This window comes from Mus caroli, chromosome 13 (assembly GCF_900094665.2).
Source record: "Mus caroli chromosome 13, CAROLI_EIJ_v1.1, whole genome shotgun sequence".
NCBI classification, from domain to species: domain Eukaryota; kingdom Metazoa; phylum Chordata; class Mammalia; order Rodentia; family Muridae; genus Mus; species Mus caroli.
Window position 1 is genome coordinate 4,587,665 of NC_034582.1, and position 10,621 is coordinate 4,598,285.

A 10,621-nucleotide genomic window follows, 5' to 3' on the forward strand; every position below is an offset into this window, starting at 1 on the left:
ATCTCAGTGATGTAAACAAGTGCCTGAAATGAGCAACTGAAAGAATAAAGGGCTTAAAAATGTATAGATTTTTATAAGCAGCAGGTGGTGGGGTTGTTCTTTCCCTGGTTAACAGAGCATTTCACACATGGTTGGACCAGAAAGCTACACTGGAGTCAGAAATTGGTATAACCACACAGACCACTCATGGTGATCTATTTCCCATGAAAAAGCTCCATATACTCCAAAAGTCACTTGCCAATTGGGAATTGAGTGGAAACATAAACACTGGAAGCAAAAATTCTACATACAAATGCTTAGAACTAATACCAACATTTCCTGAATTGGCTCTTAAGAGAAAGATGTCTTTTGTTTTCTTTTATTTTCTTTTATTGGATATTTTCTTTACTGACATTTCAACTGTTATCCCCTTTCCCGATTTCCACTCTGGAAACACCCTATCGAATCCCCCCTGACCCTGCTTATATGAGGTTGTTCCCTACTCACCTACCCACACCTGCTTTCCAGTCCTGCAATTCCCCTACACTGAGGCATTGAGTCTTCACAAGACCAAGGGACTCTCCTCCCATTGATGCCAGGCAAAGCCATATTCTGCTATATATGTGGTTGGATCCATAGGTTGCTCCATGTATACCCTTTGGTTGGTAGCACAGTCCCCAGGAGCTGAGGGGGCTCTAGCCAGTTAATTCTGTTGCTACCCCATGGGGTTGTAAACCCGTTCAGTTCCTTCAGTCCTTTCTCTAATTTCTCCTTTGGGGACCCCATGATCAGTTCAATGGTTGGCTGTAGGCATCTGCCTCTGTATTTCTCAGGCTCTGACAGAGCATCTCAGGAGATAGCTATATCAGGTTCCTGTCAGCAAGAATTTCTTGGCATCTGAAGTAGTGTCTGGGGTTGGTGACTGTATATGTGATGGATCCCCAGGTGGGCCAGTCTCTGGATGGCCTTTTCTTTAGTCTCTGCTCCACACTTTGTCTCTTTATTTCCTACTGTAAGTATTTTGTTCCCCCTTCTAAGAAGGACTGAATCATCCACACCTTGGTGTTTCTTCTTCTTGAGCTTCATGTGATCTGTGAATTATATCTTAGATATTCCAATCTTTGGGCTAATATCCACTTATCATTGAGTGTATAGCATATGTGTTCTTTTTTAATTGGCTTACCTAACTCAGGATGATATCTTCTAGTTCCATCCATTTGCCTACTAATTTCATGAATTCATTGTTATTAATAGCTTGGAGGTACTCCATTGTGTAAATGTATCACATTTTCTGTATCCATTCCTCTGTTGAAGGACATCTGGATTCTTTCCAGCATCTGACTATTATAAATAATGCTGCTATGAACATAGTGGAGTATATGTCCATATTATATGTTGGACCATCTTTTGGGTATATGCCCAGGAGTGGTATAGCTGAGTCCTCAGGTAATACTTTGTCCAATTTTCTGAGGAACCACCAGACTGATTTCCAGGGTAGTTGTAACAGATTGCAATTCCATTAACAAAAAAGGAGTATTCCTTTCTCCACATCCTTTCCAGCATCTGCTGTCACCTGAGTTTTTCATTTTAGCTATTCTGACTGGTGCGAAGTGGAATTTCAGGGTTGTTTTGATTTGCATTTCCCTGATGACTAAGGATGTTGAATTTCTTTAGGTGCTTCTCAGCCATTTGAGTTTCCTCAGTTGAGAATTTTATGTTATGTATCCCATTTTAAATAGAGTTATTTGCTTTTCTGGAGTCTAACTTCTTGAGTTCTTTGAATACATTTGATATTAGCCCACTATCAGATGTAGGGCTGGTAAGATCTTGTCCCAATCTATTGGTTTCTGTTTTGTACTATTGACAATTTCCTTTGCCTTACAGAAGTTTAGCAATTTTATGAAGTCCCGTTTGCCAATTGTTGATCTTAGAGCATAAGGCATTGGTGTTTTGTTCAGGAAATTTTCCCCTGTGCCCATGTGTTCAAGGCTCTTCTCCACTTCTCAGTTGAGAATTCTTTGTTTAGCTCTTTACCCCATTTTTAATAGGGTTATTTGATTTAATAGGGTTCATTTCTGGGTCTTCAATTCTATCCAATGATCTGCCTGTCTCTGTACCAATACCATGCAGTTTTTATCACCATTGCTCCATAATACAGCTTGAGGTCAGGGAGAGTGATTCCCCCAGAAGTTTTATTATTGGTGAGAATAGTTTTCACTATCCTGTTTTGTTTTCTTTTTTCTTTTTTTTTTAATTAGGTATTTTCCTCATTTACATTTTCAATGCTATCCCAAAAGTCCCCCATACCCTTCCCCCCTCCCCTACCCACCCACTCCTACTTTTTGGCCCTGGCGTCCCCCTGTACTGGGGCATATAAAGTTTGCAAGTCCAATGGGCTTCTCTTTCCAGTGATGGCCAACTAGGCCATCTTTTGATACACATGCAACTAGAGTCAAGAGCTCCGGAGTACTGGTTAGTTCATAACGTTGTTCCACCCATAGGGTTGCAGATCCCTTGTTGTTGTTGTTGTTGTTGTTGTTTTGTTTTGTTTTGTTTTTGTTTTTTTGTTTTTTGTTTTTGTTTTTTTGTAATTCCAAATGAATTTGATAATTGCTCTTTTTAACTCTATGAAGACTTAAGTGGGAATTTTGATGGGGATTGCATTGAATTTATACATTGTTTTCGGAAGGATGACCATTTATACTATATTAATCCTGCCAATCCATGAGCATGGGAGATCTTTCCATCTTCCGAGGTGTTCTTTGATTTCTTTCTTTGGAAACTTAAAGTTCTTTTCATACAGATATTTCACTTGCTTGGTTAGTCACACCAACCAAGGCATTTTATTAAGGGTATCATTTCCCTAATTTCTTTCTCTGCCTGTTTATCCTTTGAGTAGAGAAGGGCTATTGATGTGTTCAGGTTAATATTATAACCAGCCACTTTGCTGAAGTGGATTATCAAATTTAGGAGTTATCTGGTAGAATTTTTGGGGTCATTTAAGTATACTATCAGATCATCTGCAAATAATGATATTTTGTCTTCTTCATTTGCAATCTGTATCCCTTTGAATTCCTTTTGTTGTCTAATTGCTCTAACTAGGACTTTTGAGTACTATACTGAATAGGTACGGAGAGAGTTGGCAGCCTTGTCTACTCCCTGATTTTAGTGGGATTGCTTCAAGTTCCTCTACATTTAGCTTGATATTGGCTACTTGTTTGCTGTATATTGCTTTTATTATGTTTAGGTATGGGCCTTGAATTCTTGATCTTTCTAAGACTTTTATCATGAATAGGTATTAGATTTTGTCAAATGCTTTCTCAGCATCTAATGAGATGTTCACGTGTTTTTTTTTTTCCTTTGAGTTTGTTTATATAGTGGAATACATTGATGGATTTCCATATATTGAACCATCCCTGCATCCCTGGGATAAGGCCTTCTTGATCATGATGGATGATTGTTTTGATGTGTTCTTGGATTCTGTTTGCAAGAATTGCATTAAGCAGGTTTGCATTGATAAGATAAATTGGTCTGAAGTCCTCTTTCTTTGTTGAGTCTTTGTGTGGTTTAGGTATCAGAGTAATTTTGCCTTCATAGAATGAATTGGTTTCTGTACCTTCTCTTTCTATTTCGTGGAATAGTTTGAGGAGAATTGGTATAGGTCTTCTTTGAAGGTCTGATAGAACTCTGCACTAAACCCATGTGGTATTGGGCTTTTTTTGGTTGGGAGACTATTAATGACTGCTTCTATTTCTTTAGGGTATATTGGACTGTTTAGATAATTAATCTGATTCTGATTTAACTTTGGTACCTATTATTTTTTTTTTTTTTAGAAAATTGTCCAATTCATCCAGGTTTTCCAGTTTTGTTCAGTATAAGCTTTTGTAATAGGATCTGATAATTTTTTGGATTCCTCAGATTCTGTTGTTATGTCTCCTTTTCATTCTGATTTTGTTAAATAGGATACAGTCCTTGTGCCCTCTAGTTAGTCTGGCTAAGGGTTTATCTAATTTGTTTATTCTCTCAAAGAACCAGCTCCTTGTTTATTTGATTCTTTCTATCAACCAAACTAGGCAGGGGAGATTCACAGAAGACAGAGGATCAACCCCACCTCCTGGATGCTGATGTAGACCCATAGGAACCCAACTCAGCTGTTCTGCCACTTCTCTCTGTGCCCTTTGCTAAGGGTTTATCTGTTTTGTTTATTTTTCTCAAAGAACCAGCTCCTAATTTTGATGATTCTTTGTATAGTTCTCTTTGTTTCTACTTCGTTGATTTCATCCCTGAGTTTGAATATTTTCAGTGTTCTACTCTTCTTGGGTGTATTTGCTTCCTTTTGTTCTAGGGTGTACTGTCAAGCTTCTAGTGTAAGCTCTCTCCAGTTTCTTTTTGGAGGCACTTAGAGCTGTGTGTTTTCCTCTTACCACTGTTTCCATTTTGCCCCATAAGTTTTGGTATGATATGTCTTCATTTTCATTAAATTCTAAAGGGCCTTTAATTTCTTTTTTATTTCTTCCTTGACTGAGTTATCATTCATTAGAGCATTGTTCAGCTTCCATGTGTATGTGGCCTTTCTGTTGTTTTTGTTGCTAGTGTAGACCAACCTTAGTCCATGGTGATTGGTCTGATCAGATGCATGGGATTATTTCAATCTTCTTGTATCTTTTGAAGTCCGTTTTGTGGCCTATTATATGGTCAATATATGAGGTGGTGAGAAGAAGGTTTATTCTTTTGTTTAAGGATGAAATCTTCTATAGGTATCTGTTAAATCCATTCAGTTCATAACTTCTGATAGTTTTACTGCATCTCTGTATAGTTTCTGTTTCCATGATATGTCCTTTGCTGAGAGTGGGCTGTTGAAGTCTCCAACTCTTATTGTGTGAAGTGCAATGTGTGCTTTGAGCATTTGTAAAGTTTCATATATGAATGTGGGTGCCCTTGCATTTGGAGCATAGATGTTCAGATTTGAGAGTTCCTTATGATAATTTTTCCTTTAACGAGTATGAAGTGTCCCTCCCTATCTTTCTTGATAACTTTTGATTGAATATAGATTTTATTCAGTATTAGAATGTCTACTTTGGCTTGTTTCTTGGGATCATTTGCTTGGAAAACTATTATCCATGCCTCTTTTCCTTGTCTACTAGCCATGTCCTCTAAACTGATCTAAAGAATACACATTTTCCATGACTGAGACTTAGAAATAAAAAATATTATTATAAATCATATCCCACTTAAAACATCCTAGAGATTGAATTTGAAAAAAAAAAGAGAAAGAAAAATATATAAAAACTGGATGAATCTACACTCAGAAAACAAATGGTGACCTCTGTATCCACTATGTTCTTTTCCCATAGCTGGTTTTATACATATAGTTCTTACTCACTTAGCACAGTGGCTGGCACAAAAAAAAAAAAAAGTAGTCAAAATTATTGATTCAAGAACAATAATTTAAGCATCCAGAAGAAAAATAGAAACATAGTAGGAATAATTCAATGTAATCAATCTTATTACTTCATTATTTATTTACTTATTCATTTAGTTCATTTGTTTTGTTGAGCATTTTTCTGCCTGGAACAAGCTCTCATTCTGGAGCCATGGCTGGTCTGTAACTTGCTAAGAATCACTGACTGGTTTTAAACATGTGAGTGATCTTTATGCTTCTTCCTCCCAAGGACTAGAATTATAAGAATAGTTTCACTATCTTTAAATGGTGATAATATTTTGAACAGTTTGTTCATGGTTCAGCAAAGGAAGGATAAATAATAACAGAAAAATTACAAATTTTCAACACAGAAATTATATATTGAAAGATAACTTTGGTAAGAAAGAGAGGTATGAGAAGAAATATCTGATGATGCTAATCTTTTGGGGAAATGTTGGATGTAGATTAATTACCGCTGTCTGTCAGTGTGTTGAGACTAATAATGGTTTTGTAAGGATTGTGATGGGAGTGGAGGGGCAGTACGTCTGGGAAAGAAAGGAAAAATGCTAGAGGAAATTATTATATGACTAGACAGCATAGTTACAAAGGGCAATTATTGAATTTGAGTTTGCAGTTAGGAAGACGCTAGCTGTAGTGGATACTCATGTTGGCTGCACATGGCACATTTACATGTTGACTCTTATTGGTACCTAATTTGAGCAACTAGAATTGTCACTGTTTACTATAGTCATCAATGTGTCATCAGACCCCATCTTATCAGCGAGATTGCATTGTGATTACCATCATTACTATAGTAAATGAAAGGGGTTTGAGGTTTATCTGTGATCAAATACCAACCTGAGCAAAGTAATTAAAAACCTTCCATTTAATGAATAAAAAATAAATACTGCCAGGTATGATGGCACTTGCCTGTGATCCTAGCCTGTGAAAGGCTAAGACAAAAAGATCATGAGTCAGAAGCCAGTCTGGGCTATGTAGCATGGCCATTTCATAAACAATCAAACAATAACTGTCATGTCATCTTACAGAATAAATATTCTACTCATAAATTCTTTCCTGTCATCATTTTATTAAAAAAAAGTGAATGTTTCTGAGCCATATTAAAATGCATGTGACTTTCTCAGGAAAGTATTATTATTTACTTTTTCTACTCTAATAATGTCTTCAATTTGTCAGTAGTATGTAAGGCAGCTTAGAAGAGGCACTTAAGCATGTCAACAAGGCAGAGTGTATTCAAACCCATTTAAAACAGTTCAAGGAATTAGCTAGTGAAACAAAGGCAGCTAGGGGATTAAAGAATTAATTAAACTTTACAAACAGAGCTACAAGTGGATGTGAAATTGCTGTAAGCATGAAAAATAGTACCTTTGGCACTCACTTGTTTCTAACCATAACGAATAAACTCTTTGAAGTAGAATAGAAGGATTGATTTAACAATGGGGGAGAACTCAGAGAAGAGATGAGTTGTTACTGAGATGAGTAATTGGAATTACATAATGTTCTTCAAGGATGGATATTCAACAACTATCATTACATATAGTCAATACAGTCATTTGGTGAAATGAAAGTGGCTTAGCAACAAAAATTGTATTGGAAATTTTAGCAAATTTGTTTTCATACACTTTAGAGGCATGTGTCCTAAATACAAGGAGAAGTTTATGTATAGACCAAGTAAGTGAATAGAACAAACCACAGCAGTAACTCAATTTTGAAAAGACTAGGTTAGCAGTTAGTACCTTGGATGACTATGGAGATACTATGCTTGAGCCTAACAGAGAAATGCAAAACTCCTTTTCAGTTGCTATTAGATCTACACAAAAGAAACATTATCCAGGGATGGACTCACATGCACATACATACACATACATAAATACACACACACACACACACACACACACACACTCACACACACACACACACACACACAGAGAGAGAGAGAGAGAGAGAGAGAGAGAGAGAGAGAGAGAGAGAGAGGCTTTCTCCTGCATGTTGTCAAGCTTCCTGAGTAAGAATACTTTTATTTTTTAGTAGGAATGGTTTGATTATCATTGGCTCATATATGTTCCCTGGGACATAAAGATAACGTTCCCTCATCTTTGTCCTGGAGTCATGATGTGGGTGAAGTCCCTAGGCAGTCATTAGAAGTTTGTATATGTGAATCAGCAAGTAGGAGATATGGGACACAAGTTAACACCAGGTCAGTTGCTCTCAAATTACTGCAGTGACAGTTTATTAGGAGAAGAAAATAAAATATTCCCCAATTCCCACTACCATTGACCTACATGATTTAGATTTATTTAATACCCCCTAATTGCTTGCTATAACTCATGCAACATAAAGTAATCAAGTATTTGATATTACTATGCAGTATAATATGCAAGTGTCTGGAGAAATGTCTCAGCAGGTAAGAATGCTTGCTCTGGAAACAAGAGGATATGAGTTCGGATACAGCACACATGTCAAAGCCAGGCATAGTGATGTGTTCTTGTAGACCCAGTATTGGTGGGTGGATACAGCCTGAGCACTCATGGGAAGACCAGCCTAGCCAAAGAAGTGAATTTCAGGTTCAGAGTCTGATTAAATAGATAAATAAATAAATAAATAAATAAATAAATAAATAACAAGGACAATGACAACAGAGGAAGACAGTCAATAGCATCCTCCTCCTCCTCCTCCTCCGGCATCTAGTTGTGTTAAAATAACCTTATAACATGCATCAAACCAGTAAACACACACACACACACATACACACACCAACAAATATGTTAATATATGGCTTGAATGTTTTCTAATATACTCTTGCAATCACAGTTTAAAAATAAGTAAGTAAAACAGCTCGTTCTTGAATACATTCCTATAATCCTAGCATGCAGAAAACTGAGGCAGCAGGATTACATACCTGACTCCCTACCATACCTTCCTTACTATTGTGGACTGAATCCCTTCAAACAAAATAAACCCTTTCTCCCTTACTTTGCTCCTTTCAGTGATTTCTCACTGCAAGAATAAAAATAACTGCAGGAATCCCTCAGAGCTATTGCAAGCCAGGGCTGTCTGTAAAATAGAGTGCTTTGGTACCAAAAGTGAGTGGTTTTATGCTTAGTGCATGGAAGACAGCAAGAACAGAGCCCTCTCCATGTTCTCACAAAGTGATGTGTGCACATATGCTCTTGTTTGATTTTCATTTTTAATTGTTACAGATTGTCTCTGGGTGTTCTTGGGAGTTTAGTACAGAGGAAGTGACCTTCCCCATTGAAATTGAGTTCCAAATTATTATGCTAAGAAAGTTACTTGAGTATAAAGATCATGGCATCTGCATGAGTCAAAGCACCATTGGGTGAGGGGTAGAAGAATATTAGAAACAGACAGAGATTCATAGCTGTACAGTATAAAACAATAATAAATATTTAATAAGGGACCATTTACTTTAAAAGAAATAGATTATATTGAATTCTAGAATTACTTCAGCAAAAGCCACCATTCTCTGGAGATAGTAATTTTATACTCTTTTATGTATAAATGAAGTTACACTATTTGGTGATCATTATCTCCTTTACTTATATCTCTCAGTAGTCTGTGGTCTCAACTAATGGGAAACCTGTCCATCCAACCCCAAGATTTAGTGAGGACTCAGAAAACCAATGTGACTGTGGAAGAACCTGGAGGAGTCTTAAGCAGATGTTTCTGGAAAGGGATTATTTAACCACTCCAGTGTAGGCTGCTTGTCATTTTGGATTAAATAATTGACACTAGGCTGCATCCTATTTGGCTACCAGTGCAGGTGATATGAATTTAAGCTGATATGGAGTTTAAACACCATAGGATGCCTCTGTGTCTTGCTAACAAGACTCTTATTCTTCTTTTGAGCCCCCAAAATTCCAAAGGTACCTAAAACTCAGCCTACTTGGGATACTTCAATTTGAGAATTTATCTTTATGTACATACATCCAACATCTAGAATATGCCATTGTGTCATTCTGAAGCAGGGACACTCCTGCTTTCTTGAATGCAGAAATTCTTTGTCTTTTCATGAAGAATATTCTAAGGGAGTCCTGAATCATAATGTACCTCTTGAGTAATCAGTGCCCCGATAGAAAGAGAAAAATGCTTGGTATCAATCAAACCCAAGCACTCTCTATGTAAACAAAACAGCCAATTTATGAAACCTATTAGCCCCAACATTATGGGGTTAAAAGACTTTTCCTTTGTTATTGAGTGAAGTCATAATCATATAGACTTCTTTGGTTATATTTTTTATCTTTGGTTTATCTTCCCCTTGCTTTCTCTACATTAGGACAATTTGATGTCCCAAGCCTAGGGAAGAGAGTAACGTTGATGATACCAAGTCTATAAGGAAGCAAAGAGTTAGAAGAGAGTCTTCTAACAGTCTTCTGTTCCCCACTTCCAGCTTCCAGCATCTTTTCTTCCGTTATTTTCAGAAGTGACCATTTCATAGGCCTTGGAAGTGCACTTTTGAGATTTTTCTGCCTGCCTATAGAGAAAGGACTGTTGATATTTGCTATTAGTCCTTTGATAACTTGTTAGATCAACAAAGGAATGTAGACTTCACAGGGAGAAGAAGTTATGCCCTGCTGTTATTCACTGCAGAGATAGCTTTCATCAACTATCCAGTAAGGACTGTCATAAAGAGTATCAAGTCAATCACTGCTTTGAAGGTATGTGCTTCAAACACTCCCTAAGGGAAGCCAAAGAACCTAACAAAGAGTGAGCATCCACTACAATGCTGTCAGATGTCCTTTACTGAACGAAAATGATACAGAAATCTGAGGTAAACAAAAATTAAAATAAACCAAAAGAGATGGTTAAATAGAATATTTTATCTACATTTATATGTAAATGAATGGTTGTAGGAATAAATTTTTGCAATCTACTTTTTTTCCCTTTTTTAAAAATTAGGTATTTATTTCATTTACATTTCCAGTGCTATCCCAAAAGTCCCCCACACGCTCCCCCACCGACTCCCCCCCACACACACACTTCCACTTCTTGGCCCTGGCATTCCCCTGTACTGGGGCATATAAAGTTTGCAGGACCAATGGGCCTCTCTTTCCACTGATGGCCAACTAGGCCATCTTCTGAAACATATGCAGCTAGAGACACAAGCTCAGGGGGTACTGGTTAGTTCATATTGTTGTTCCACCTATAGGGTTGCAGATACCTTTAGCTCCTTGGGTACTT